The following is a 23,578-nucleotide window of genomic DNA, read 5'->3' as shown; positions in this document are numbered from 1 at the left end:
AGCTGGTGTTTTCTGTGACGGACTTCCTTTTCATTTCTCTTGTTGAAAAGAATACACAGAACATAACCGTGAGTAAGATAACGAAGCCCATATTTTCGCCACCCAGAGTTATGTGTGAGCCGGTTGGCATGTTCACTTTCAAATGTTTCTTTTTTTTTTTTTTTAAAGATTTTTTTTTAATTTTTTTTAACGTTTATTTATTTTTGAGACAGAGAGAGACAGAGAATGAACAGGGGAGGGGCAGAGAGAGAGGGAGACACAGAATCCGAAACAGGCTCCAGACTCTGAGCGGTCAGCACAGAGCCCGACGCGGGGCTCGAACTCACGGACCGTGAGATCATGACCTGAGCCGAAGTCGGACGCCTAACCGACCAAGCCACCCAGGTGCCCCTCAAATGTTTCTTTTAAGAAAGAAAACATTACAGCTCTGAAATCTCCCCGGCCCCCTCCCCCTCCCCCGATGGCTTCATCTTCCGGGCTTCTTTTTATGCCTTTATAAGTATGCGTTTATCTGTGAATGATACAGTGTATGTCACTATTTATGGTATTCTGCGTAGGCCATTATGCATTTTCCTACTTTCTCCCAACATTGTGGAGATCGACTCATATTAATTCATACAGAGCTAGTTCGTTCCTTTTAACTGCTGCCTGGTATTCTCATTTAGTCTTCTGTCCCTGCCTTGTTGAGAAACATTTACGTTGTTTCCGATTCCTTGCTGTATGAATCCTGCCATCCTGGGCAGGCCTGTGCGTGCTACTTTGTGCAAACGTGAAAGTCTCTCTAGTGGGGACGTTCTCAAACAGGACCTCTGAATTGTGGGGCGTGCACCTTCCCGATTTTAGTAGCTGTTGCCAAACTGGCCACACTGAGATTCATTCCCACTGGCAGGGTATCACTATCCCATCCCCGCAGCTCTGATCTACATAGGGCGGCCTCAGACTGTTTCATTTGGTATCAGATGTTCTGGCAATCTAATGGGTGCGCCTTGGTATCTTGTTGCTTTAATTTGCATTTCCTGATGACCAGCAAGGCTGTGCACCGATGTTTATTGGCTGCTGGGCCACCTGAAGGCTTGCAGTTACTCACTGGGAAGGAAGGAACGGGACAAGAGGCAGGGGGCGGGGGCAGGGGGGGATGCACTACCATTCACTCTCGTGGAGACATCTGGTGCCTCTGAAGCCCACCCTAAGCCAGTGAGGTGCTATATTAGCTAACAGGTGGATATCATGGAGGGAATGCAATTATTCTCGATTCATCATGTCCCTGTATTTGTGTTAATAATACTTGTCACCGATTATTGGCTTACCGTGCACAAGGCAATTTGTAGATTTTATTTAATTCTCTCAGAAACTTATTTATTATTATTCCTATTTTACCGAAGAGGAGTCTGAGGGTCAGGGAGGTACAGTGACTTGCCTAAGGTCAAAGAGCTGGTAAGTGGGCTACCTGCAGCGCCCAAACCTTTCCCTCTCGACAGCATCGCCTCTCCACACTTCTCCCACATGCCCAGACGGTTCCCCGAGAGAAGAAAAGATGACTTCTTACCAAAAGAAGAAGTGGGGTTCTGGTTGTCCCGCCCCTCCCCTTGGCTATGAGCAGAGAAATTTTTTGTTAACCAAAAAGTGCAGCCTTGCAAATAGCTCCCAGCCCACTGACTCGGGTTTCTGGATCAGGAGACAAACAGAGAAGGCAGCTTAAAGTTCTTCTTTCCTCACTGCAGCTCAGGAAGGAGAGGTGAGTCAGTGATCTCTTAAATCTTTTACAGTTTTTGGATCGGTTGGAGCCGGAGTGGGTGGGCGATGGAGCCACGAGACTCAACAGGGGGAGACCTTTTATCTCTTAAGTTTGGGAACAAGAGGAGTCTCTCCGCCTCTCCCTCCAAGCCCTCTCTTGTACATGTGATGTTGGGCAGAGATATTTACAGACTTCTCCACTGTCATCCGGACTCTAGAAGAGAAGTAGTTCGTAGACATCAGTTCCAGCCTGCCCATTTCATAGATGGGAAAGCTGAGGCATTGAAGTCTCTAGGCTCTGGGCTGGTATGTGAGTTGTCCTCAGAGCCCAGCAAAATATTCAGCATGTCATATACGTCTCACAAAGATTTGTTGAGTGAATAAACGAATGGATGAGAAGGTTGGAAATTAAAAACGAACAAAGCCCTCAAGATTTTGGTTCCTTCGGCTTCTGCTGGGCAGTGACCAATTCAGGGAAGGAAAATCAGTGAACCGGGTCTTTCGTGAGAAGATGAGACTGGGCCCCACAGTGAGGCAGAGGTGACTCAGCGAGCACTCGCATCCACAGTCCACTGATTCACAGACGTCCCGGGCCGGGGGGAGGCTAGAAGTACAAAGCCAGGCACGGAACCTGCACAAAGCCCCGCACTATCTAGTCCCACTGCATCTCCTTTCCCACCTCTCTCCCCTGCTCACTCCAGGAGACCAGCCAGACACATTCCCCACCTCAGGGCCTTTGCCCCTGCCGTTCTCCCTGCTGAGATGCTCAGCCGTGACCAGCATTCTCAACGCAATCACTTGCTGCCACGTTTACTTGGTTTATTGCCTTCTGAGCGCTCACATCTGCTTAGAGTGAGCTTGTTCACGTGCTTACTGGCAGATCATCCGCTTCCCCAGTGGACCGTAAGCTTCAGCAGGCCTTACGGCAGGCAGGGGCTTCATGTTGACATCACCGTGTCCCTGGTACCTGGAGCTGTGCCTGGCACATGAAAGGCACCCAACAGACAGTTGTTGCATGAATGAGAGGGAGGAGGAGACTAGCTGCCAATTTCTGTGCTGAGGCCTCTGGCCTCCCTTATCTGTACACAGTAGGAGATGAGCTGGAAAAGGGGCTTGGGCCCCACAGTGAAGGCAATGGTGTGTGTGTGCTGGGGGGAGGCATTAGGAGAATAATCAGTGACCATAGTTAGTTGAACTACTACGATGTGCCAGGCGCAAGCTTTATTTTAAGTTGCTTCATCCTCAAAATAAGGCAGATGCCACCAAGGCCCCCGTTTTACAGATAAGGGAGTCGAGGCTTAAAGAGACTGAGCATTTTCCCCATCGCCAAGAATGTGGCAGAGCTGAGGTTTCCTCCCATAGCATCTGACCCCGGAGCCCATGATCTTCCCAGTGGGTGCCGGATGAGCTGGGGTGGTTACAAATGTTCATCAAGCTCCAAATACGAGCCTGAGCTCCTGCCTGACCCTGACGTTCTTCTGCCGGGGACCCCGGACCCTCTCAGAGAGGACATGTCGGACCAAAGGCAGAGTTGTTCACCCACTCAGTCCACAAGCATTAACTGAGCACCTACTGCATGCAGGGGTGCTGGAGACATGGCAGGGTGAAGGTCAAAGTTCCTGCAGGGAAGCCCACAGTGAGTGCACAGTGAACTTGAAAAAGGCCTGCGGGGGTGGATCTGAGAAGTAGCAGACAAATGTTTACTGAACAGAGAAATGATTGAAATAATACGTTGGACTCCCTCAGTACCTGGCACAGACAAAGTCCTCCAGATATATCTGAGTTGGATCGAATTGAATTGAATCAGATCAACGCTTGGGAAAAACAAAAAAAAAAAACAAACACAGTTTCTGGTGCAGCCTCGCAGTCTCACGGGAAAATTCCCTCCAAGAAGAGAGAGGGTGAGTGTTAATCTCCCAGCGGCTAGCAAACGCAAAACAATAAATGCAGATGGAATAAGGCAGATTAGCAAGCATCAGATTGCAGAAGCAGAATTTAAAAGTTTTGGGTGAAGGAGAAAAAAACACTTAAGACCGTCTGTGTTGCAGGGTTTGAATTTAATCGCCTGCTACTATTCAAGGCTAGTGTATTTTTCTCCTTTTTCCTGATTAAGTGGGAAATTGGCCCCAGTACAGGTGGTTAAACTAGCTCTTGGGCCCCCTCAACCACATGGCTGGGCTGGCCTTGTTGTTTCAGCTCTGGGTCGAAAGCGGCTAAGGACACAGGGACCCCAGGGTGCAAACGGTGAGATCCTGCTTCCAGCTGCCTGCCCTGAACCGTCGACCAGACACTTCAACTTGGATGTCTATGACAGTAGTAGCCATGAAGCTTTGAGGTGAGTACAAGTATGACCCCACTTTGGAAAGACGATGATGAGGCTCAGAGACAGCAAATCACCTACTCAACATAACATGCCCCAAGCCACTCCCTCTCCCATTCTTGCCCATTTCAGTAAATGACCACCGTTTACTGAATGACTCAAACCAGAAGTCTGGGGACGACCCTTGATTCTTTCCTTTCCTCACTCCCGGGTCTTTTCCATCACCAAGTGGTCTCTTCTGTCTCCGAAATACAGAACCTCCTCCCCATGGCTGCTTCCCTCCCATCCTCACTGCCATCACTCTCGTACCCACCTCGCCTTCTGCTGGGCCCCTAACTCACCTGCTTCCGCCCATTCTCGTCCAGCAGTTGCAAATGAACTTTTCAAAATGTAAATCAGATATTATATCAGGCCCTCCTTGAAATCTCTCTATTTAAAAAAAAAATTTTTTTTTAATGTCTATTTATTTCTGAGACAGAGACAGAGCGCGAGTGGGGGAGGGGCAGAGAGAGAGGGAGACACAGCATCGGAAGCAGGCTCCAGGCTCCGAGCCGTCAGCCCAGAGTCCAACGCGGGGCTCGAACTCACAGACCGCGAGATCGGGACCTGAGCCGAAGTCGGACGCTTAACCGACCGAGCCACCCAGGCGCCCCGAAATCTATTTTTTGTCTTCTCTGCCTACTTCTAAGATTTTTCTTCTTGTCTTAGATTCCCAGTGATATTATCGGGCTGTACTTAGGTGTGGTTTTCTTTCTATTTATCCTGCTAAGAGTTCATAGTCCTTCTCAAATCCATGGCTGGATGTCTTTTCATTCATTTGAAATATGCTTCGTCATTATTTCTTACACCACCACCACCGTCCAGTACTTTCTCTCTCCTCTTTTTCTGGGACTCCAATTATGCCTGTGTTAGGTCTTTTATACCATGTCCCATACTTCATTTTTCTCCTTTTCTCTTTTTTTCTCTTCAGTCTGGATATTTTCCTGTGAGCTACCTTCCATTTTCTTCCATTTCCCTGCAGCCGCATCTAGTCAACTATTAGACTTATTTTTTGAGCTTTTAATTTCACTTACCCAGTTTTTCAGGTCCACAATTTCCACTTGATTCCCTTTTCTTCCTCCTTCCCTTCCTTTCCTGTCTTCCTTCCTTTCCTGTCTTCCTTCCATCCCTCCCTCCCTCCATCCCTCCCTCCCTCCATCCCTCCCTCCTTCCTTTGCTTTTGTTACTCCCTTCCTTCCCTTCCGCCTTTCCTTTCCTTTCCTTTCCTTCGGTTGATTTTCTTCTATTATTTAAAAAAATAATAGATTTTATTTTTTCAAGCAAGTTTAGCTTCACAACGAAATTGAGCAGACAGTACAGAAAGTTCACATATGCCCCTACTCCGCTTCCCATATATACGTAGCCTCCTCGCCATCAACGCCACACATCAAAGTGGGACATTTGTTACAATTGTGAATTTACGTTGAAACGTCATCATCACTCAAGCCCAGTTTACATCAGGGATCGCCCTCGGTGACGTACATTCCATGGGATTTGAAAAATGTGTAACGGCATGTGTAGACTCTAGTATCATACAGAATTGTTTTACTGCCCCCAAAGTCTTCTGTGCTCTGCCTGCTCATGCCTCCCGCCACTGTAACTCCTGGCAACCACGGATCTTTGTGCTGTCTGCATAGCCTTGCCTTTCCCAGAATGTCATAAAGCTGTATCATACAGTCCACAGCCTTTTCAGATTGGCTTCCTCCAGTTATTAATACGCATTTAAGGTTCTTCTATGTCTTTTTGTGGCTTAATAACCATTTCTTTTTAGTACTGGAGAGTATTCCATCGTCTGGATGTACTACTGTTTATCTATGCATCCACCTCTGAAGGCTGCTTCCGAGATTTGGCAATTATGAGTAAAGTTGCCATAAACGTCCATGTGTAGGTTTTTCATGTTCTTATAAATTTCCAATTCACTTGGGTAAATACCAAGGATGGCAATTTCTGGATCACATGGCAAGAGTATGTTTCATTTTATGATTCCCTTTTACAGAGTCCCATTCATTGCCCAAATTCTCATCTTGTCTTGTAACTCACTGAGCATTTAAAAAAAATTTTTTTTAATTTTTTTAATATGTATTTATTTTTGAAAGAGACAGAGACAGAATGCGAGTGGGTTAGGGGCAGAGAGAGAGGGAGACACAGAATCGGAAACAGGCTCCAGGCTCCGAGCCATCAGCCCAGAGCCTGACGCGGGGCTCGAACTCACGGACTGCGAGATCGTGACCTGGCTGAAGTCGGACGCTTAACCGACTGCGCCACCCAGGCGCCCCTTAAATTTTTTTAATATGTATTTATTTTTGAAAGAGACAGAGACAGAATGCGAGTGGGTTAGGGGCAGAGAGAGAGGGAGACACAGAATCCAAAGCAGGCTCCAGGCTCCGAGCTGTCAGCACGGAGCCCGATGCGGGGCTCGAACCCTCGAACCGTGAGATCGTGACCTGAGCCGAAGTTGGACGCTTGAGCCCACCCATGTGCCGCTTCACTGAACATTTAATTGCAGTTATTTTCAAAATCCATATTATAACTCCAATATCTAGATCGTCTTGCGTCTCTTTAGTGTGTGTGTGTGTGTGTGTGTGTGTTTTCCCCTGATTTGCTGGCGAATCTTGTATTCTTGTGGGGCCGGGTGTTGAGTATGAAAAGTTACAGATAACTTGATGGCGTCTTCCTTTTTACTTTTGCTTTGGGCAGGGAGCTAAGCTGGGATCACCTTAGCTGGGCAGTCCCAGATCCCCTTAGTTGAGTCAGGAATTGATACGCCTTGAAGCTGGAATTCATTTCCTGTGAGGGCTTGTCTGTGTCCTTTTCATCTTTATTCTTAACACACAGCCCTTACGGATCCCGACTCAAACCTTTGGATGTTTAATAAACACTCTCTCCTTGGCAGGTTCTAAATTCTAAGTAAGCTTCATGAGTCTAAAAAAAAGCTCTGCTCGGGGCGCCTGGGTGGCGCAGTCGGTTAAGCGTCCGACTTCAGCCAGGTCACGATCTCGCGGTCCGTGAGTTCCAGCCCCGCGTCGGGCTCTGGGCTGATGGCTCGGAGCCTGGAGCCTGTTTCCGATTCTGTGTCTCCCTCTCTCTCTGCCCCTCCCCCGTTCATGCTCTGTCTCTCTCTGTCCCAAAAAAATAAATAAACGTTAAAAAAAAAAATTTAAAAAAAAAAAAAAAAAAAAAAAGCTCTGCTCAACCTCTCAGCCTCTCAAACCTTGCTTTCAAGTCGGTAATCCCCTTGAGGGGGAAAGTGGTATCGACAGCCAGCCTCACCTCCTCTCTGGGCATCCATGCTCTCCCAGATCTTGGCCCCATAATCCCCATAATTTCTCACTGACTTGATAGTTATCTGGTACCTTCCAACAGACAGGTTTTCCTTTTTAATTTTGTCCAGCTCTTCTAGGATTCTCAGCGGGAGGAATGGTCTGAAATAATCTAGTTTACCATTGCTGGAAGCTCGCTCGTTATCTTGAGAGAAAAGTAAAAACTTCTTGCTCTGCTCACCAGACAATACCTGATTTCGATACCGCCCGGCCCTCTAGTTTCCTGTCATACCACTCTCTCCCCTGCTTACTACACTATAGTGAGATGTGAGGCTCTTTTCCTGTAACTTAACTATGCCAAGCGTCTTTGTGCCCCAGGACCTTCGCACATGCTCTCCTCCATCTAGAATGCTGTTTCCTTTCCCTCATCCTCCAGGTCTCTGTTTAAATGTCACTTCCTTTGAGGAGCCTTTCCTGACCTTGCGCTCTGGCACCTTCGAGCGGTACATTCACACTTCTCTCCACCTGGCCCCTCATATATACCCTGTTCTTCCCTTCACACCCCTTATCGTAATTTCAAATTATATATTGATTTGTTATGGCCCATTTATTATCCATCTTCTCACTAGCTGGAAGCCCTGTGAGGGCCGAGGCTGTCTTAGTCTGCCCTCCCCACAAGCACACCCCGAGAGGAAGATGAAGCACAAGTTGTTTGTTCGGGAATTGCAGGTAAGGGTTAGGGAAATGACACAAGGCAGGAAAAGCAACCAAGAAAGTATGTTATTATGCCAGCTGCCATGGTGGGCACCTGGCGCTCAATCCCAGAGGGCAAGTCTGGGAAATGGTGTCAAACTTGTGCCTGGGGAAGCGGTGGGGGGGGGGGGGGGGGAGGGCTGGATATTTACACACCAGTTCCTACCAGTCTTACTGGTTGAGGGCTGTTCCCGGGGCGTATCAATCCCCTGGCACTTCCTTCTTGCTCAGCAGCGAGCATGACAGCCTCCCGGGAGTCAGAACTATGAGCCCTGGCGGTTGGAAGTTGGGGTACAGGGAAGCAGAGAGGCCTGAGGGGGATCCGCCAGGGCCCTTGTAGGGTCACGTCTGTTTGGGGGACCATTTTATTCCCAGACCCTAACACGGAGCCTGGCACATGGTAGGAAGTCAATAAATACTTATTGAATAAGTGAACTTTTAGAACGCTGTGCAGGACTACGACTTAGCTCTTCGAATGGGCTCGCTTTGTTATTCAAGACAATTATCGAGAGTCTGCTGTCGGCCAGGCCCCGTGGAGAGTGGGAAAGGGCCTTCCAGAACAGGAATGTGATCAGAGGAGGGCCCCCAGCAGCCCGGAGCCCGTCTGTCGTGAGGAACAAGACTGTGCCTCCTCTGAAGAGAAGGCTCGGTGACAGTCCTCACACGCCCCGGGTGTCATCCTGGGGGCCATCCTGTGTAGGCTCCATGGGATGTGAAGGACCTGGGGAGAGAGTGCTAGTGAAACTTTGAGGAGAACTCCTTCAGTCAGCACCATCCGAAGGCTGCCTCAGCTGAGCAGTGAGCTCCCCATCACTGCTACTCGACAGGCAATCCGGGTCTCTGTCCTCCGGGTGTCCACTGCCTGGCTGAGAGGACATCACTCTGCATAGAGTTGTATAAAGGTCTAAGCACAACAACGCGAGAGCAAAGTGCTAAACTCAACTCCCAGGTAGGAGAGCTCACCCTAGGGTGTCTGAGGCGGGAGGGGGCCATTCCTTTTGATCTTTCTGTCTGGTCTCACACAGAGCTGCGTTTCCAAGGGCTCTGCTTTGCACGGTGTTCGGGGCCTCGTTGTACGAGAGGCCCTTGTTGGGTTGCAGGGCACCTGAAACCTGTTTTGAGATCCTGATAAGCCCGGGAAGAAACCAAAAGGAAGGCGGGGCTGTTTCTAAGAACCACACCTGGATCCCTGACATCTCTGTCCCACCATCTCCCTGCTGGGATGGTTAATTTTATGTGTCCACTCAGCCGAGCCACAGCGCCTGGACATTTGGTTAAATGCTAATCTAGATATCGCTGTGAAGGTATTTCTGGATGAGATTATCCGTGAAACATGTGGACTTTGAGTAAAGCAGATGACCGCCCCCCCCGCAACACACACACAAAATGGGTGGGCCTCATCCAATCAGTTGAAGGCCTTAAGAGCAAAAGACTGAGTGTCCCTGAGGAAGAACGAATTCTGCCTCCAGACGGCCTTCGGGCTTGTAACGGCAACGTCTAGCTTTTTCCCTAGGTCTCCAGCCCTCCAGCCTGTGCTGCAGATCTTAGACTTGCCAGCCCCCAATTGCATGAGCTGATTCCTTAAAATAAGTCTCTCTCTTTATGTATATGCCTCCTGCTGGTTCTCTTCTTCCGGGGGACTCTAACACACTTGGCCTGTGCTCAGCGTGTAGTAACAGTGACAGCACATAAATCCACATGTGCAGCCAGGTTTCTCCTCTGGACTCGACTTGGGTCCCTGCTGGCCTCCTCCGTGCCTCCTCCTGCCTTCTGAAGGGGCATCTCAGACTTATCGTGGACCTACCTCTGTGGCCTAGCCCACCCTGCCACCCCCTGTCCTCGTAGTGGTCGTTCCCAGAACGGTAATGACAATACAAACTGTCGCCTTTGTTCCATGTCACCCGTTTGTCCCGACGCTCCCGTATCTGTTCCAGAGTCCCATCCAGCCCCCCTCACAACGCACACCGTCTCCTCAGTCTCCTCCAACCTGTGACAGTTTCTCAGTCTTTCCTCGTCTTGCACGACCCGTACAGCTTTGAGGAGCACCACGGACGGCCCCGACAGGAAGGGTTTCGGAGCCTGCGGGGAACCTGGGCCTGTGTTTCCTGCCATCTGTCCCCGGGGACCCCTGCCTGGTCCCGATCCCAGTGGAGGAGCCCAGAGAGCTGTCGTTCGTGGGCACACCTATCAGTAGTGACCGCGTCAGAAATTAAAACTGAGAAGTTAAAGACCTACTTACTGATTTATTTTTTTTCACTCTTTTTTTAAAATTTAAGTTGATCACTCCAGGGAGGTAACATGCAGTGTTATACTAGTCTCAGGGGCACAATATGGTGATTCAGCAGTCCCATACACGACCCTGTGCTCATCACAAGTGCCCTCCTTAATCCCATCCCCATCCCAACCCTGCTACCGACCCCAACCATCAGGTTGTCCCCTATAATTCACAGTCTGTTCCTAGGTTTGTCTCTCTCTCGGTTTTTTCTTCCCCTTTGCTGTGGGTTTTGTTTCTTAAACTCTACATAGGAGTGAAATCGTAGGGTACTGGCCTTTCCCTGACCGACTCCTCCCACTTAGCATCATACTCTCTAGCTCCACCCACGGCTTGTCAAGATAAGTAACAGATTGTTACGAGGAAGTCAGTATGTATTGAAGGGGAATTAGCGAGACGAGCAGCCCTTGAACATTTTCCCGAATCTCTTTGAAGTCTGGCTTAGGACAAGGCAACCGGACCCCGGCCCCCGCCCCCGCAGCCGGCTGCGGTGCGAGTGCGCAAGAAAACCCACCTCACGCGGGTCTGTGACTGGCAAGGTGGGACCCGGCACGTCTCCTGGCAAGGCCTTGGGGTCCCACCGGGTCCCCAGGGCGCACTGTGGACTTGCTCGGGGGCCAGGAGCGGGCAGCGGAGGTGGGGCGAGCCTGCAGGCCCGAGTCCACAGAGCTCCCAGAGAGACTTTGCTGGGCACGTACCCAGGAGTGAGATTGCTGGTTCGTGGGAGGCGTAGGCACGGCCTTAGCGAATTCTGCCAAGTCACATAACTACTTTCCAAAGCGCTTGGACCTCTGACCTCCCTCCAGCTGTGCGGGAGGATTCCAGCAGCCGCTCAGGCCAGGCCGGACAGACCTGGGTCAAGTCACACTCCGCCACCTAGCCGCTGGGACACCTTGGGCAGACTCCATACCTTCTCTGAGCCTCAGTTTTCTCATCTGTGAAATGGAATGATGGTGGTCCTTACCTCACAGGACCATCGCGAGGACTGGGTGAGACGAAGCATGTTAAGCTCTTCACCCAGCGTGGACTACCACGAGTGACACAATTCTCCCTTCCTCAGAAATAAGGGAGAAGACGGCTTCATGGCCCAACGGGAAGGCTTCAGGGGGACCTGAGGTGCCAGTCGTTATCTGTCCCTGGAGGAGAAGCCCTGGATCTCTGTTTCCAGAAGCAACCCACCTCTGGGATCAGGATGGCTGCCAACTCCCCAGAGCTCGAGCTCCTCCCCCACCGCGAGGACCTCCCCAAAGCGGGGGAGGGGCTGTGTGCGCGAGCCTCACACCCGGCCACCGGCCACCGTCTTCCCGGCCGCCCCTAACCCGCCGGCACCCCTCTCCTCAGGGAAGGCCTGACGCCCCGCGTGGGGGCAAGGCCAGCATTTGGCTGTCCCTCCACACCGACTGTCTGCCCCAACCTCGGCCCCGTTAACAGGGCCATGGGACACCGTTTTCAACCAGTTTGGGCTAAAGGAGCACACATTGCCCACTTTTATGTGGCAGCTGCCACTCACCTCTGTGTCACGACCACCTCCCACACCCGTGTCACCACCTCCCACACCTGTGTCACCACCAAGTCCCACACCTGTGTCACCACCACCTCCCACACCTGTGTCACCACCTCCCACACCTGTCTCACCACCACCGACACCTGTCTCACCACCACTGACACCTGTGTCACCACCACCCACACCTGTGTCACCACCACCCACACCTGTGTCACCACCTCCCACACCTGTGTCACCACCAGCTCCCACAACTGTGTCACCACCTCCCACACCTGTGTCACCACCACCACCCACACCTGTGTCACTACCACCTCCCCCACCTGTGTCACCACCTCCCACACCTGTGTCACCACCACCTCCCACACGTGTGTCACTACCACCTCCCCCACCTGTGTCACCACCACCTCCCACACCGTGTCACCACCTCCCACACCTGTGTCACCACCACCTCCCACACCCGTGTCACCACCACCCACACCTGTGTCACCACCACCTCCCACACCATGTCACCACCTCCCACACCCGTGTCACCACCTCCCACACCTGTGTCACCACCTCCCACACCCGTGTCACCACCTCCCACACCTGTGTCACCACCACCTCCCACACCTGTGTCACCACCACCCACACTTGTGTCACCACCACCACTGACACCTGTGTCACCACCTCCCACACCTGTGTCACCACCACCCACACCTGTGTCACCACCTCCCCCACCTGTGTCACCACCACCCACACCTGTGTCACCACCTCCCCCACCTGTGTCACAACCACCCACACCTGTGTCACCACCACCCACAGTTGTGTCACCACCTCCCACGCCTGTGTCACCACCATCTCCCACATCTGTGGGAGAAGATGACCACTTCTCACCTCCTCCCTGATCCCTACCCACTTTGAGCCACGTTAGTCACTCACCTGCACGTCCACCATGTCGATCATGGTCCTGCCTCAGGGCCTTTGCACCTGCTGTTCCCTCTGCCTAGAACGCTCTTTGCCCGGATAGCTGCTTGGGTCAGACATCCTTTCCTACAAATCTTGGCTCAAATCTTGCCTTGTCAATGAGGACAGCCCTGACCATCTCTGGAATGGTATCCAGTAGGTAGTACATGCTCAACAAGCACAGGGAAGAAGAGAGGCAGAGAGGGAAGGAGGGAGGCAGAGAAGACAGGGAGGGAGAAGGAATGAAGGAAGGAATACCACACAGCCATTTTTGTTCCAGTGAAATCAGGTTCCAGTGAACACCAAAGAGCGACCCAGATGGTGCAAAAGGAAAGATTACCAAAGGCTGATACGGGGCGCCTTGGCGGCTCAGTTGGTTATGCGTCCGACATCGGCTCGGGTCATGATCTCACAGTTCGTGAGTTCGGGCCCCGCGTCGGGCTCTGAGCTGTCAGCACGGAGCCTGGGGCCTGCTCTGGATTCTGTGTCTCCTTCTGTCTCTGCCCCTCCCCCACTCACGCTCTGTCTGCCTCTCTGTCTCAAAAATAAATAAACATTTAAAAATTTGAAAAAAGAAAAGGCCGACATGAATCATGAAGGTGGGTAGGAGAGGGAGGGATGCAGGCCTGGAGACCCCGGATGGGTATAGCAGCCTCTCTCCCTCCCAACCGTGCCTTCCCTCCCCCACCTCACAGACACCCTGGGCTCTGGACCATACCAGCCTGGCGGCGGTTTGGGGAGGGGGAAGACATTCTGTGGCCCTCAAAACTCATCTCGCCTCTGCTCCACGTAGGCAACCCCATCATTCCCTGAGGAGGGAGTCCAGACACTGGGTTCTAGTCCTGTTTCTGTCCCAAGCTCAGTGTGTGACCTCAGACCTGGCACTCAACGTCCTGAGCCTCAGTTTCCCCTTCTGTCAAAATCAGGGAGAGTGGATGCCATCTTTTAACAGGCAGCCCACTCTATTCTGAGCACCTATAAATAGCACGTGCACCGTGCTTTTCTGCTAGGAAACCTGCCACGCCAGAACCGTCCCGACCTTCTAGGGTCGGTTTTACTCGAGACTGTAACCGCCACACCTGGGCCCATTGCACCGCAGACCAAGGGCAAGGTCACCTGGCACCCCCCTCCTTCCTCCACTCTTTCCTCTCGGGAGGGACTGGGGTTTCACACAGAGCAGCCGAGGCCCAGAAATAGCAGCTGGCCACTCACAGGCCAACCCTCCCAGGCCCCAAAAAGGAAGTGAGAGAAAGGCGGGCACTTTTGTTCTTTCTGCAGAAAAGAACTGCTTCTGCAGGACCTGCCAGGCGCTCCCCAGGGCCCCGAGCAGACCTGGCCCCCCGCCCCCCACCGGTTCTTGGCAAGGTGGGGCCCCGGCTGCGCTGTCGCTGACCCTGGTGGACAAAGACACGTGTACAAAGTCACAGGAATGGGGCTGAGGCTGGGCCCAGGATTCCTTGCCCTACATCATTCTATGAATTGCAATTTGTTCGGTAGGGACATGCAGACAAATCTGTAGGGGACATCGCCGTGTGAAGAAAGGCCATCCACAGTCCTCTTGGACGACTCCAAGAAGAGGGGACTCGGGGTAAATTCCTTTTGAGGTGCACACGCTCATAGATCGAGATAGTCACCCCCTACTTCCTTACATAAAACCAGATTCAAGGGGATCACAGTGTCTGAGAATAACCTGGCCCAGCCAGTCCCCTCACAGGGGACCTCGGAGGAGCTTCTGCACGTGGGCGGGAGGACAAACACGTCGGCTGCAGCACTATTCGAAACGGGGGACAGAAGTAAGGCCGCTCAGTGTGTTGTTTTCCTCAGCCCTGCCCACACCTTTCCAAAGAGTCCCTTCATTCAGTTCCTTCTCGCTTTGAGTGGTTGGTCTGTTTCCCGCCCAGACCCTGCCCGAGACATCAGCAGGGAAAGGGATGAATCGAATGTGATGTATGCTTGTCGTGGAGCATGTGCAGCGGGAAAAAGAAGAAAGCCAGGCCTACGCGTATCTCTACCCTGGGTCTCTCAAGAACACAGTGATGAGTGGAGAAAGGCGGGTTACCCTGTGGCTCCATGGGTGTGGATTTTTTTTTTAATTTTTAAAATATTTATTTAATTTTGAGAGAGAGAGAGAGACAGAGCAGGAGCTGGGGAGCTGGGGAGGGGCAGAGAGAGAGAGGGAGACACAGAATTCGAACAGGCTCCAGGCTCCCAGCTGTCAGCACAGAGCCCGATGTGGGGCTTGAACCCATGAACTACAAGAACATGACCTGAGCCGAACTCGGAGGCTTAACCAACTGAGCCACTCAGGCGTCCCACGGTGTCGATTTTTTTTAAATGTTGATCTATTTTTGAGAGAGAAAGAGAGAGAGAGCAGGACTGGGGGAGTGGCAGAGAGAGAGAGAGAGAGAGAGAGAGAGACAGGATCTGAAGCAGACTCCAGACTCCGAGCTGTCAGCACAAAGCCCAATGTGAACTCATGAACCGTGAGATCATGACCTGAGCCCAAGTCAGACGCTCAACCGCTGAGCTACCCAGGCGCCCCACCATCGGTATGGATTTTAAACAGACCTAGGCATAACTCACGTACACTTGCACACGGGTGTTAAGATATCAGAAATGACCTGGAAACACACAAACCAAACTCACAAACTCCTTCTGGGGAGGGGATGGCACTGGTGGACCCGGTCAAAGGGGACTGAGACCATGTGTGCGGTGCTTTGTGGCCTAGAAAAGGGAAACATGGAGCAAACTCGACCAGTCGTAAACAAGGCCCGTGTGGCTGCTGTTAAATTATTTCCTGTGCTGTTCTGAATATGAAGATCTTGTACATACTTGTTCCACTGCTGCGTTTCTACACGTAGTTTGCTGAGCCCTCCTACATCCCAAGTTGTGGGAATACAGCACGGATAGAACAAAGTACCCCTGCGTCCTTGGAGTCTACGGGAGACACACATAAGACGTAAGATAAGTGACATTTATAGCCTGATCAGGGCCACGAGGGAGCATGGAGCAGGGAAGGAAGACAGGAGTTCCAGGCATGGGGACCGAAATGTTAAGGAAGATAGTGGACTAGTTTCCTACGGCTGCCAGGGTAAAGAAAGTGCCACGAACCGGTGACTTAAAACAACGCACATTTATTCCCTCATTTGTTCGTTCCCCCATTTATAATTTTGAAGGTCAGAAGTCCCAAATCAGTCTCGCTGGGCTAACGTCAAGGTGAGGGGAGGCTGGCTCCTTCTGGAACCTCCAGGGGGGAATCCATGCCTGGCCACTCTCAGCTTCCGGAATTGTGCTCCTGGCGTCCCTTGGCTCGTGGCCCCTCCCTCCATCTTCTTTCTTTCTTTTTAAATTTTTTAATGTTTATTTATTTTTAAGAGAGAGACAGACAGAGTGGGAGCAGGGGAGGGGCAGAGAGAGAGAGGGAGACACAGAATCCGAAGCAGGCTCCAGACTCTGAGCTGTCAGCACAGAGCCTAAAGTGGGCTTGAACCCATGAACCACGAGATCATGACCTGAGCTGAAGTCAGACACTTAACCAACTGAGCCACTCAGGTGCCCCCCACTTCCCCCCTCTTCAAAGCCATACCTGCCTCTTCTATGGCAGCCCTCCCTCCACCTCCCTCTCATAGGACTCTTGAGGTTACACTGAGCGCGCCGCCCCCCCCCCCCATAGTCCAGGATCTTCTCCCCATCTCAAGATCCTTACCTCAGCCATATCTGCAAAGTCCCTTTGTCAGATGAAGGAATATTCGCAGGGCCCAGGAATTAGGACCTGGAGGTCTTTAAGTGTCCCAGAGGTGCAAAGTAACATTTAAGTAAAGACCTGGGGGCACCTGGGTGACTCAGGTGGTTGAGCGTCCGACTTCAGCTCAGGTCCTGACCTCTCTGTTCATGGGTTCCAGCCCTGCATCGGGCTGTCTGCTGTCAGCACGGAGCCCGTTTGGGATCCTCGGTTCCCCCTCTCTCTCTGCCCCTCCCCTGCTTGTGCTCTCTCTCACTCTCTCAAAAATAAATAAACATTAAAAAAAATTTTTTTAAGAACATTTAAAACAGGGGCGCCTGGGTGGCGCAGTCGGTTAAGCGTCCGGCTTCAGCCGGGTCACGATCTCGCGGTCCGTGAGTTCGAGCCCCGCGTCAGGCTCTGGGCTGATGGCTTGGAGCCTGGAGCCTGTTTCCGATTCTGTGTCTCCCTCTCTCTGCCCCTCCCCTGTTCATGCTCTGTCTCTCTCTGTCCCAAAAATAAATAAACGTTGAAAAAAAAATTAAAAAAAAAAAAAAAGAACATTTAAAACAAATAAATAAATACCTGAAGGAGGAGGAAAAGGGAGCCGTGTGGTTCTCCATGGAAGAGTATTCCAGGCAAAGGGAACAGGCCCAGCGAGTCTGAGGAACAGCAGCAAAGCCAGTGTGGCTGGAGCGCAGGGAGTGAGGGGAGAGGAGGAGGAGGGGAGGCAGCTGAGGGGACAGTGTGGAGGGTCTGGTCATTGTGCAGAAGTCGTTTTTTTCCAGAGTGAGATGGGAGCCATGGGAAGGGTTGAGGGGCCTAGCTCTTCCGTCTCTAAAACCCTGGCCCCAGGGTTCTGGAGAACACATCCCTTCCAGGACAAGCTCACTCCTTTTCATTGCTGAGTAATACTCCTCTGTATGGACACGTCCATTCGCCTGGTGATGGGCATCTCGGTTGGTTCCAGTTTTTGCCAATTCCCCAGCAGAGCTGGTATATGCCATAAGCGTTCAGGTACACATTTGTATGGATGTATTTCATTTCCCTTGGGTAAGCGTCTAGGAATTTCTGAATCTGTGTCGTAGGTATGTGTTTAAAATTTCAAAAACCTACCAAATTAATATCAAAAATGGCCCTACGGTCTACATTCTGACCAGCAGGGAATGAAAGTTTCAGTAGCGTCCTCATCAACACTTGGTGTTGGTCAGTCTTTTTAATGTTAGCCATTCTAATAGGTGTGTCATGCTTATCTCATTATGGTTTTCTGTAATTTTTATTTCTCTAATCGCTAATGGTGTTGAGCATCTTCTCATGTGCTTATTGGCCATATATATATATATATATATATATATATATATACACACACCTTGGAAGTGTCTGTTCACATGTTTTGCCCATTTTTTTTTTTTGGTGTTTTTTTTTTTCTTTTTGAGAGACAGTGTGCCTGTGCATGAGTAGGGGAGGGACAGAGGGGAGAGACTGCAAGAGATCTCAAGAGAATCTCAACCAGGCTCCCTGCCCAGCACAGATCCCAACACAGGGCTCAATCCCACGACCTTGGGATCATGACCTGAGCTGAAATCAAGAGTCAGACCCTTAACTGACTAAATAGCCCAGGTGCCCCTTGTCCACTTTTAAAAAATTGAGTTGTTCTTTTTCTTGTTGGGTTTTGGAGCGTTCTTCATACCTTCTGATACTAGTCCTTTATCACATAAGTAGTGCAAATATTTTCTCCCAGTCTGTGGCTTGTATTTTCATTCTCTTAGCAGCATCTATGGAAGAGCAGAAGAGTTTAATTTGAATGAAGTCACTTGATCCATTTTTTTCTTTTATGGATTATACTTTTGGTATCATATCTAAGAAACCTTTGCCTAACCAGGGTTTTCTGGTACATTTTCTTTTAGAAGTTGTGTACTTTTGGTTTTACACTTAAGCTTATGATCTATTTTGGGTTACTCTTTATATGTGGTATATTACTATTAACTATTCTATTCTATTGATCTCTGTTCCATTGTCAACCTGTACACCAACACCACATAGCTATGTATGGTACTACTATGTTCTAGAAATAACTTTACTATCCTATACTATACTATGCATGCCATAACTTTACTATATAGCTTTAACACTAGCTTAAAACAGCTGGTGTTGGCTCCCAACTTAATTCTTTTTTCAAAGTCGTTTTGGATATTCTAGGTTCATTGCATCTCTATACATATCATATATCTCTTGAGAGTTCTCCAGAGAAACAGAACTATATATGTACATATATGGACTACGTATATATAGTATATGTATATATACATATATAGCCATATATATTGACTATGTGTGTGTGTGTGTGTGTGTGTGTGTGTATGCTTGTAATTGTTTCGGCCAGAGCCAGCAGAGGCTAACTGCCTGAGACCAACTGCAGGACTCAAGTGGAGAGTGAAATCCAAAATGAAAAGCAGAATGAATTGTAAATATAGCATGATATATGGAATTTGCAAACATGGTATGTTATTACATATGGTATATGTAAATATATATATTTTTTCCTTATATACATAATTCTATTTCTCTGCAGTGCTCTAATATACCAAGTGCCTAGAACGATGCCTGACACATAGTAGGCAATAAATATTTGTTGAGTGAATTCATGAATCTGTTTATTCATTGCCACATCCCCAGGGCCTGACACTTAAGACACAATGGATGAAGAATCTGGCAAAAAAAAAAAAAAAAGAATCTGGCATGTGTACCTTACAGAACGTACTCTTCCTGTTTAAAGCTTAGAAACCCAAAAACAACACTGTCTATGTTGAGAGACACAGAAATGCTCACTTGCTGGGGGTCCATTGTGTTAACAGTTTCATCCCCAAGGTGGGGGGTGGTGACTTTGGAGGTCTTCGACATCCCTCTCCCCATCCAGGTTTTATCTATACCAGTGGTTCTCAACCCAGGCCGTTCTGCCTCCTCCCAGGGAACCTGGGACAATGTCTGGGGACATTGCTGTCTCAATGGTGGTGCGGTGGGCAGGGGACAGGTGTCCACTGGCATCTAGTGGGTAGAGGCCAGGGACACCTGCCAAACATCCTACAATGCACACAACAGCCCCACAACAGACAATGACCTGACCCAAAATGTCAGTAGTGCTGAAGAGCCCTGGTTCACACTGGTCGCTCATCGAAAATTCTCCAGGGGCTCCTGGGTGGCTCAGTCGGTTGAGCGTCCGGCTTCGGTTCAGGTCATGATCTCACAGCTCGTGAGTTCGAGCCCCGCGTTGGGCTCTGTGCTGACAGCTCGGAGCCTGGAGCCTGCTTCTGTTTCTGTGTCTCCCTCTCTCTATGCCCCTCCCCCATTTGCGCTCTGTCTCTCTCTCTCTCTCTCTCTCTCTCTCTCTCAAAAATAAACATTCAAAACAAATTTTTAAAAAAATGCTCCATATCCAATCCCCTTCACGTACAGCCTTGCGCCAGCCTTCCTTCAAACCTGCACAGCACAACCCCTACATGGCATGATTATGAAACTCTAAAACCACAAGCAGAATGCATTTGTTTGACAAGGAACATACTGGAGACCACAACCATCCTAAGAACTTTGCATACGGAAGGGTTTTGTTTTTGAAAACTGAAATTACAGAATAAGAACCCAAAAAGGAGAGAGGGAGAGAACTTCACTGTTTGGGTTCAAATTAGCAACCTGAATATTCTTGGCTCTCGGTAGGAAAGGTAGGTGCTAATGTCAGATGAGACCATCTGCTGTGGCCGTGGGGTTTCGTTCTGACCAGCTCCCTCCCACTCCTATCATAAGAGGAGCAGATGTTTGGGAGAGTAACCTAGCAGGCAAAGAACAAGGTTTATGTGTAAAAAGAGAACATTTTTTTTTTTTTTAGTAGAATGGAAATATCTCTCGACTGCTAACTCAGAATGAGATGTGGTGATGAGCTGACCTTGAGAGTTTCGGTGTGGCCCAGACCAAACAGCAGGGCGGGGCATGGGGAGGCGGTCAGCAAGGCAAGGTCCTACTTGCTTTATTTAGCGCCCAGGTGAGTTCTATTCACTTGAGGCTGAATCGGTTTATACGGAGCATGTAAGCAACACGGACGTGTAATCTTCAGCGTGGTAGCTGCTAGTCTCTTGCGGCAATTGAAGTGTAAATGTAAACCAAATTTTAAAAATTCAGTGTCTCAGTCCCACTAGGCACCTTTCTAGCGCTCAAAAGCCCTAGTGGCTAGTGGCTATCATACTGGCCAATGCAGACAGAGATCAGCTCCAAACATCACAGAAAGTTCTATCAGGAGGCATTGATCTGCATCTCATCTCCCTGATGCATGCCTGCCATGGACAGGGCAGGCAGCCCCTGCTCCAGGGGCTGGGGGAGGCCTCTCCAAATATGGACACTCTTTCTGGAATCTCCTGCTCCTCTCAGCCCCCACCCAAGTCAGAGCCGATCTTTCCTGCTTCCAGACTCCCATAATCCCTTACACACACTTGTGAGTTTATTATTTTGAAATGCACATGTTTCACCCAGAACGAAAGTTAACGTTGCCATGTTGGTCTCGAGGTCCTATGTCATCTCTGAGCACATCTCCTACCTTCTCTCCTTGCTCTCTCCCCAGCTCCAGGCCCCCCCACCCCCACCCCACCCCTGGCTACTCGTAGTTCCTTGAATGCATCAGCCAGGTCGGCTTTGGGGCCTCTTCTGTTGCTATTTCCTCTGCTCAGAATTCTCTTCCGCCCACCCAAATACCTACAATGTCATTACCTTGCTTCTTTGAGGTCTCTGCTCAAATGTCATTTTATCAGAAAGATACTCCCTGACACCATCTTATCCCATATAACTCACACACACACACGCACATGCACATACAGCACGCACACGCGCGCGCACACACACACACACACACACAGGCGACAACTTTCCCCAGGCACCTTCCAGATACCTTTCCGCAAGTTCTGAGGCATGGCGCCCCCCTGTGGGCGGCGTTCCCAACACTCCGGAGGGTGGATTTCCAGGGATTCCTCTGCCAGGCGGCATACCGCGGCCATGCCCCATCCAGCGAGGTCTGGATCTCGGCCCTGGCTCCGGTGGACAGGGTGGTGGGCTCTCCCTTGGGTGCTCCATCTCTGCCCTGGGGCCAGCGGCTGCTCCTTATTCTGCTATCCTATGTTGTTTAGAATTACCTTTACGCCTCTTTAGTGAATCCCTTGTTACACCCATCCTTTGTCAGTAATCCTTTGTATTAAACATTCTGTATTCCAATGATGGTGTGGCTTCTGTCTCCTAATTGGACCCTGATAAATGCACGGAGACGTTGTTCCAGCTCTACCCGCCCACAGAGCCTAGTATCTACTGCATGTTTGACGAACGTTGGGTGCACAGATGTACGAACGGCAGTTTTTTGCTTCACCCCATATGCTGGTTGCTCGTTTTTATCCCTCCGTGAGGGTGGGGGATGATAAGATCTAAATCTTGGAAAAGAACAAACTTATACTGGGCACCTATGGTTTAAGGCGTTTCCTAGGTGCTGTGAAGATACAAAGATATTTATTTACAAAGATAACAGACAAGCTGTTTGCACTTACACAGGTTTAGAAAAATGCACTGTAATTTTTCTAAGCACAAGCCGCATGGTGGGCCATACTCCACAGTGTTGGAGGAAGATGGTCCCGTGGCGAAGGTAACTGACATCAGTCCACTGACTCAGAGGCCTGAGCAGTCCTTGTCTCTCCCCTGGCTGGGCCGTTGGTCCCAGCTGAGGGCTTCCGAGGGGTCCGCCATCACCACTGTTCAGTTCCAGAACATTTTCATCACCTGAAAAGGAAACCCTACCCCATTAGCAGTCACTCCCCATCCCGTCCTCCCCTCAGGCCTTGCAGCCACTAATCTGCTTTCTGTCTCTGTCACTTATTCTGGATATTTTATTAAAATGGAATCATACCATCTATGATCTTTTGTGTCCGGCTGTTTTCCTCAACAGAATGTTTTATTAGATTTATCCATGTTGTAGCGTGTATCAGCAGTTCATTCCCTTTTTATTTTTTTTTAAACTAGGCTCTGCACCCAGCATAAGAGCACATCCTGGCACTTGAACTCATGATTCTGAGATCAAGACCTGAGCCGAGATAAAGAGTCAGTCGCTGATGGAGCCACCCAGACGCCCCCAGTTCATTCCCTTTTGATGGCTGAATAATATTCCAGTGTATGGATAGACCACATTTTGTTATCCCTTCATCAATTGATGGAATTTAGGTTGTCTTCCCCTTTTGGCCATTGTGAATAATGCTGGATAATATTGTACAAGTATTTGTTTTCAATTACTTGGGGTATATACCTAAGAATGAGAACGTGTGGTCATGTGGTAATTTTATGTTCACCTTTTGGGGAACCGTCAAACTGTTTTTTACATCAGCTTCACCATTTACATTCCCACCGGCGATGTAAGAGGGTTCAAATTTCTCCACATCCACACCAATGTTGGTTTTTTTTTCATTTTTTTTTCATTATTTCCCTCATAGTGGGTCTGAAGTGGTATTTCATTGTGGTTTTCATTTACATTTTCCTAATGACATTACACATCTTTTCCTGTGCTTGAGAACTGTCTATTCAAGTCCTTTGCCCATTTAAAAATTGGATTTTTTGCCTTTTTTGTTGTTGAATTGTAAAGGTTCTTTATTCTGGTTACTAGACCTTTATTAGCTATATGCATTTAAATATTTTCTCCCATTCTGTGGGTATGTCTTTTGATAGTGTTTTTTGCTTCACATTTTACATTTTAATGAAGTCCAATTTATCTATTTATTCTCTTGTTGCCTGTGTTTTTGGTGTCATATTCAAGAAATCTTTACCAAATCCAATGTAAGATCCTTTCCCCCTTGGTCTTCTTCAAAGAGCTTTATAATTTTTATTCTTACGTTTAGGTCTTTGATCCATTTTAAATTGGTTTTCATAGATGGTGTGAGGTAAGGCTCCAACTTCATTATTTTCTGTGGAAATTCAGTTGTCCCAGCACCACCTGCTGAAGAGACTATTTTTTCCACATTGA

At 49.5% G+C, this 23,578-nt stretch overlaps 1 long non-coding RNA gene across 3 annotated transcripts; it reads left to right on the top strand.

Moving 5' to 3' along the window:
- The first annotated feature begins 1,630 nt into the window (after nt 1-1,630).
- Nucleotides 1,631-22,880, top strand: LOC147574083 (uncharacterized). 3 transcript variants are annotated; one of them, XR_015243698.1, is made up of 3 exons: nt 1,645-1,735; nt 3,931-4,069; nt 7,983-8,115. It is a non-coding gene; the product is annotated as an uncharacterized LOC147574083 (long non-coding RNA). The 3 variants fall into 3 exon arrangements; XR_015243699.1 differs by lacking the exons at nt 3,931-4,069; nt 7,983-8,115 and adding an exon at nt 10,140-10,340 and having other exon boundaries at nt 1,631-1,735; XR_015243697.1 differs by lacking the exons at nt 3,931-4,069; nt 7,983-8,115 and adding an exon at nt 22,588-22,880 and having other exon boundaries at nt 1,634-1,735.
- The last annotated feature ends 698 nt before the right edge of the window (nt 22,881-23,578 follow it).

This window comes from Puma concolor, chromosome E1, assembly GCF_028749965.1.
Source record: "Puma concolor isolate L17-30 chromosome E1, mPumCon1.1.hap2, whole genome shotgun sequence".
In the NCBI taxonomy this organism is placed as follows: domain Eukaryota; kingdom Metazoa; phylum Chordata; class Mammalia; order Carnivora; family Felidae; genus Puma; species Puma concolor.
The sequence above is the reverse complement of the archived record's forward strand: the minus strand, read 5'-3'. Positions and strand labels throughout refer to the sequence as shown.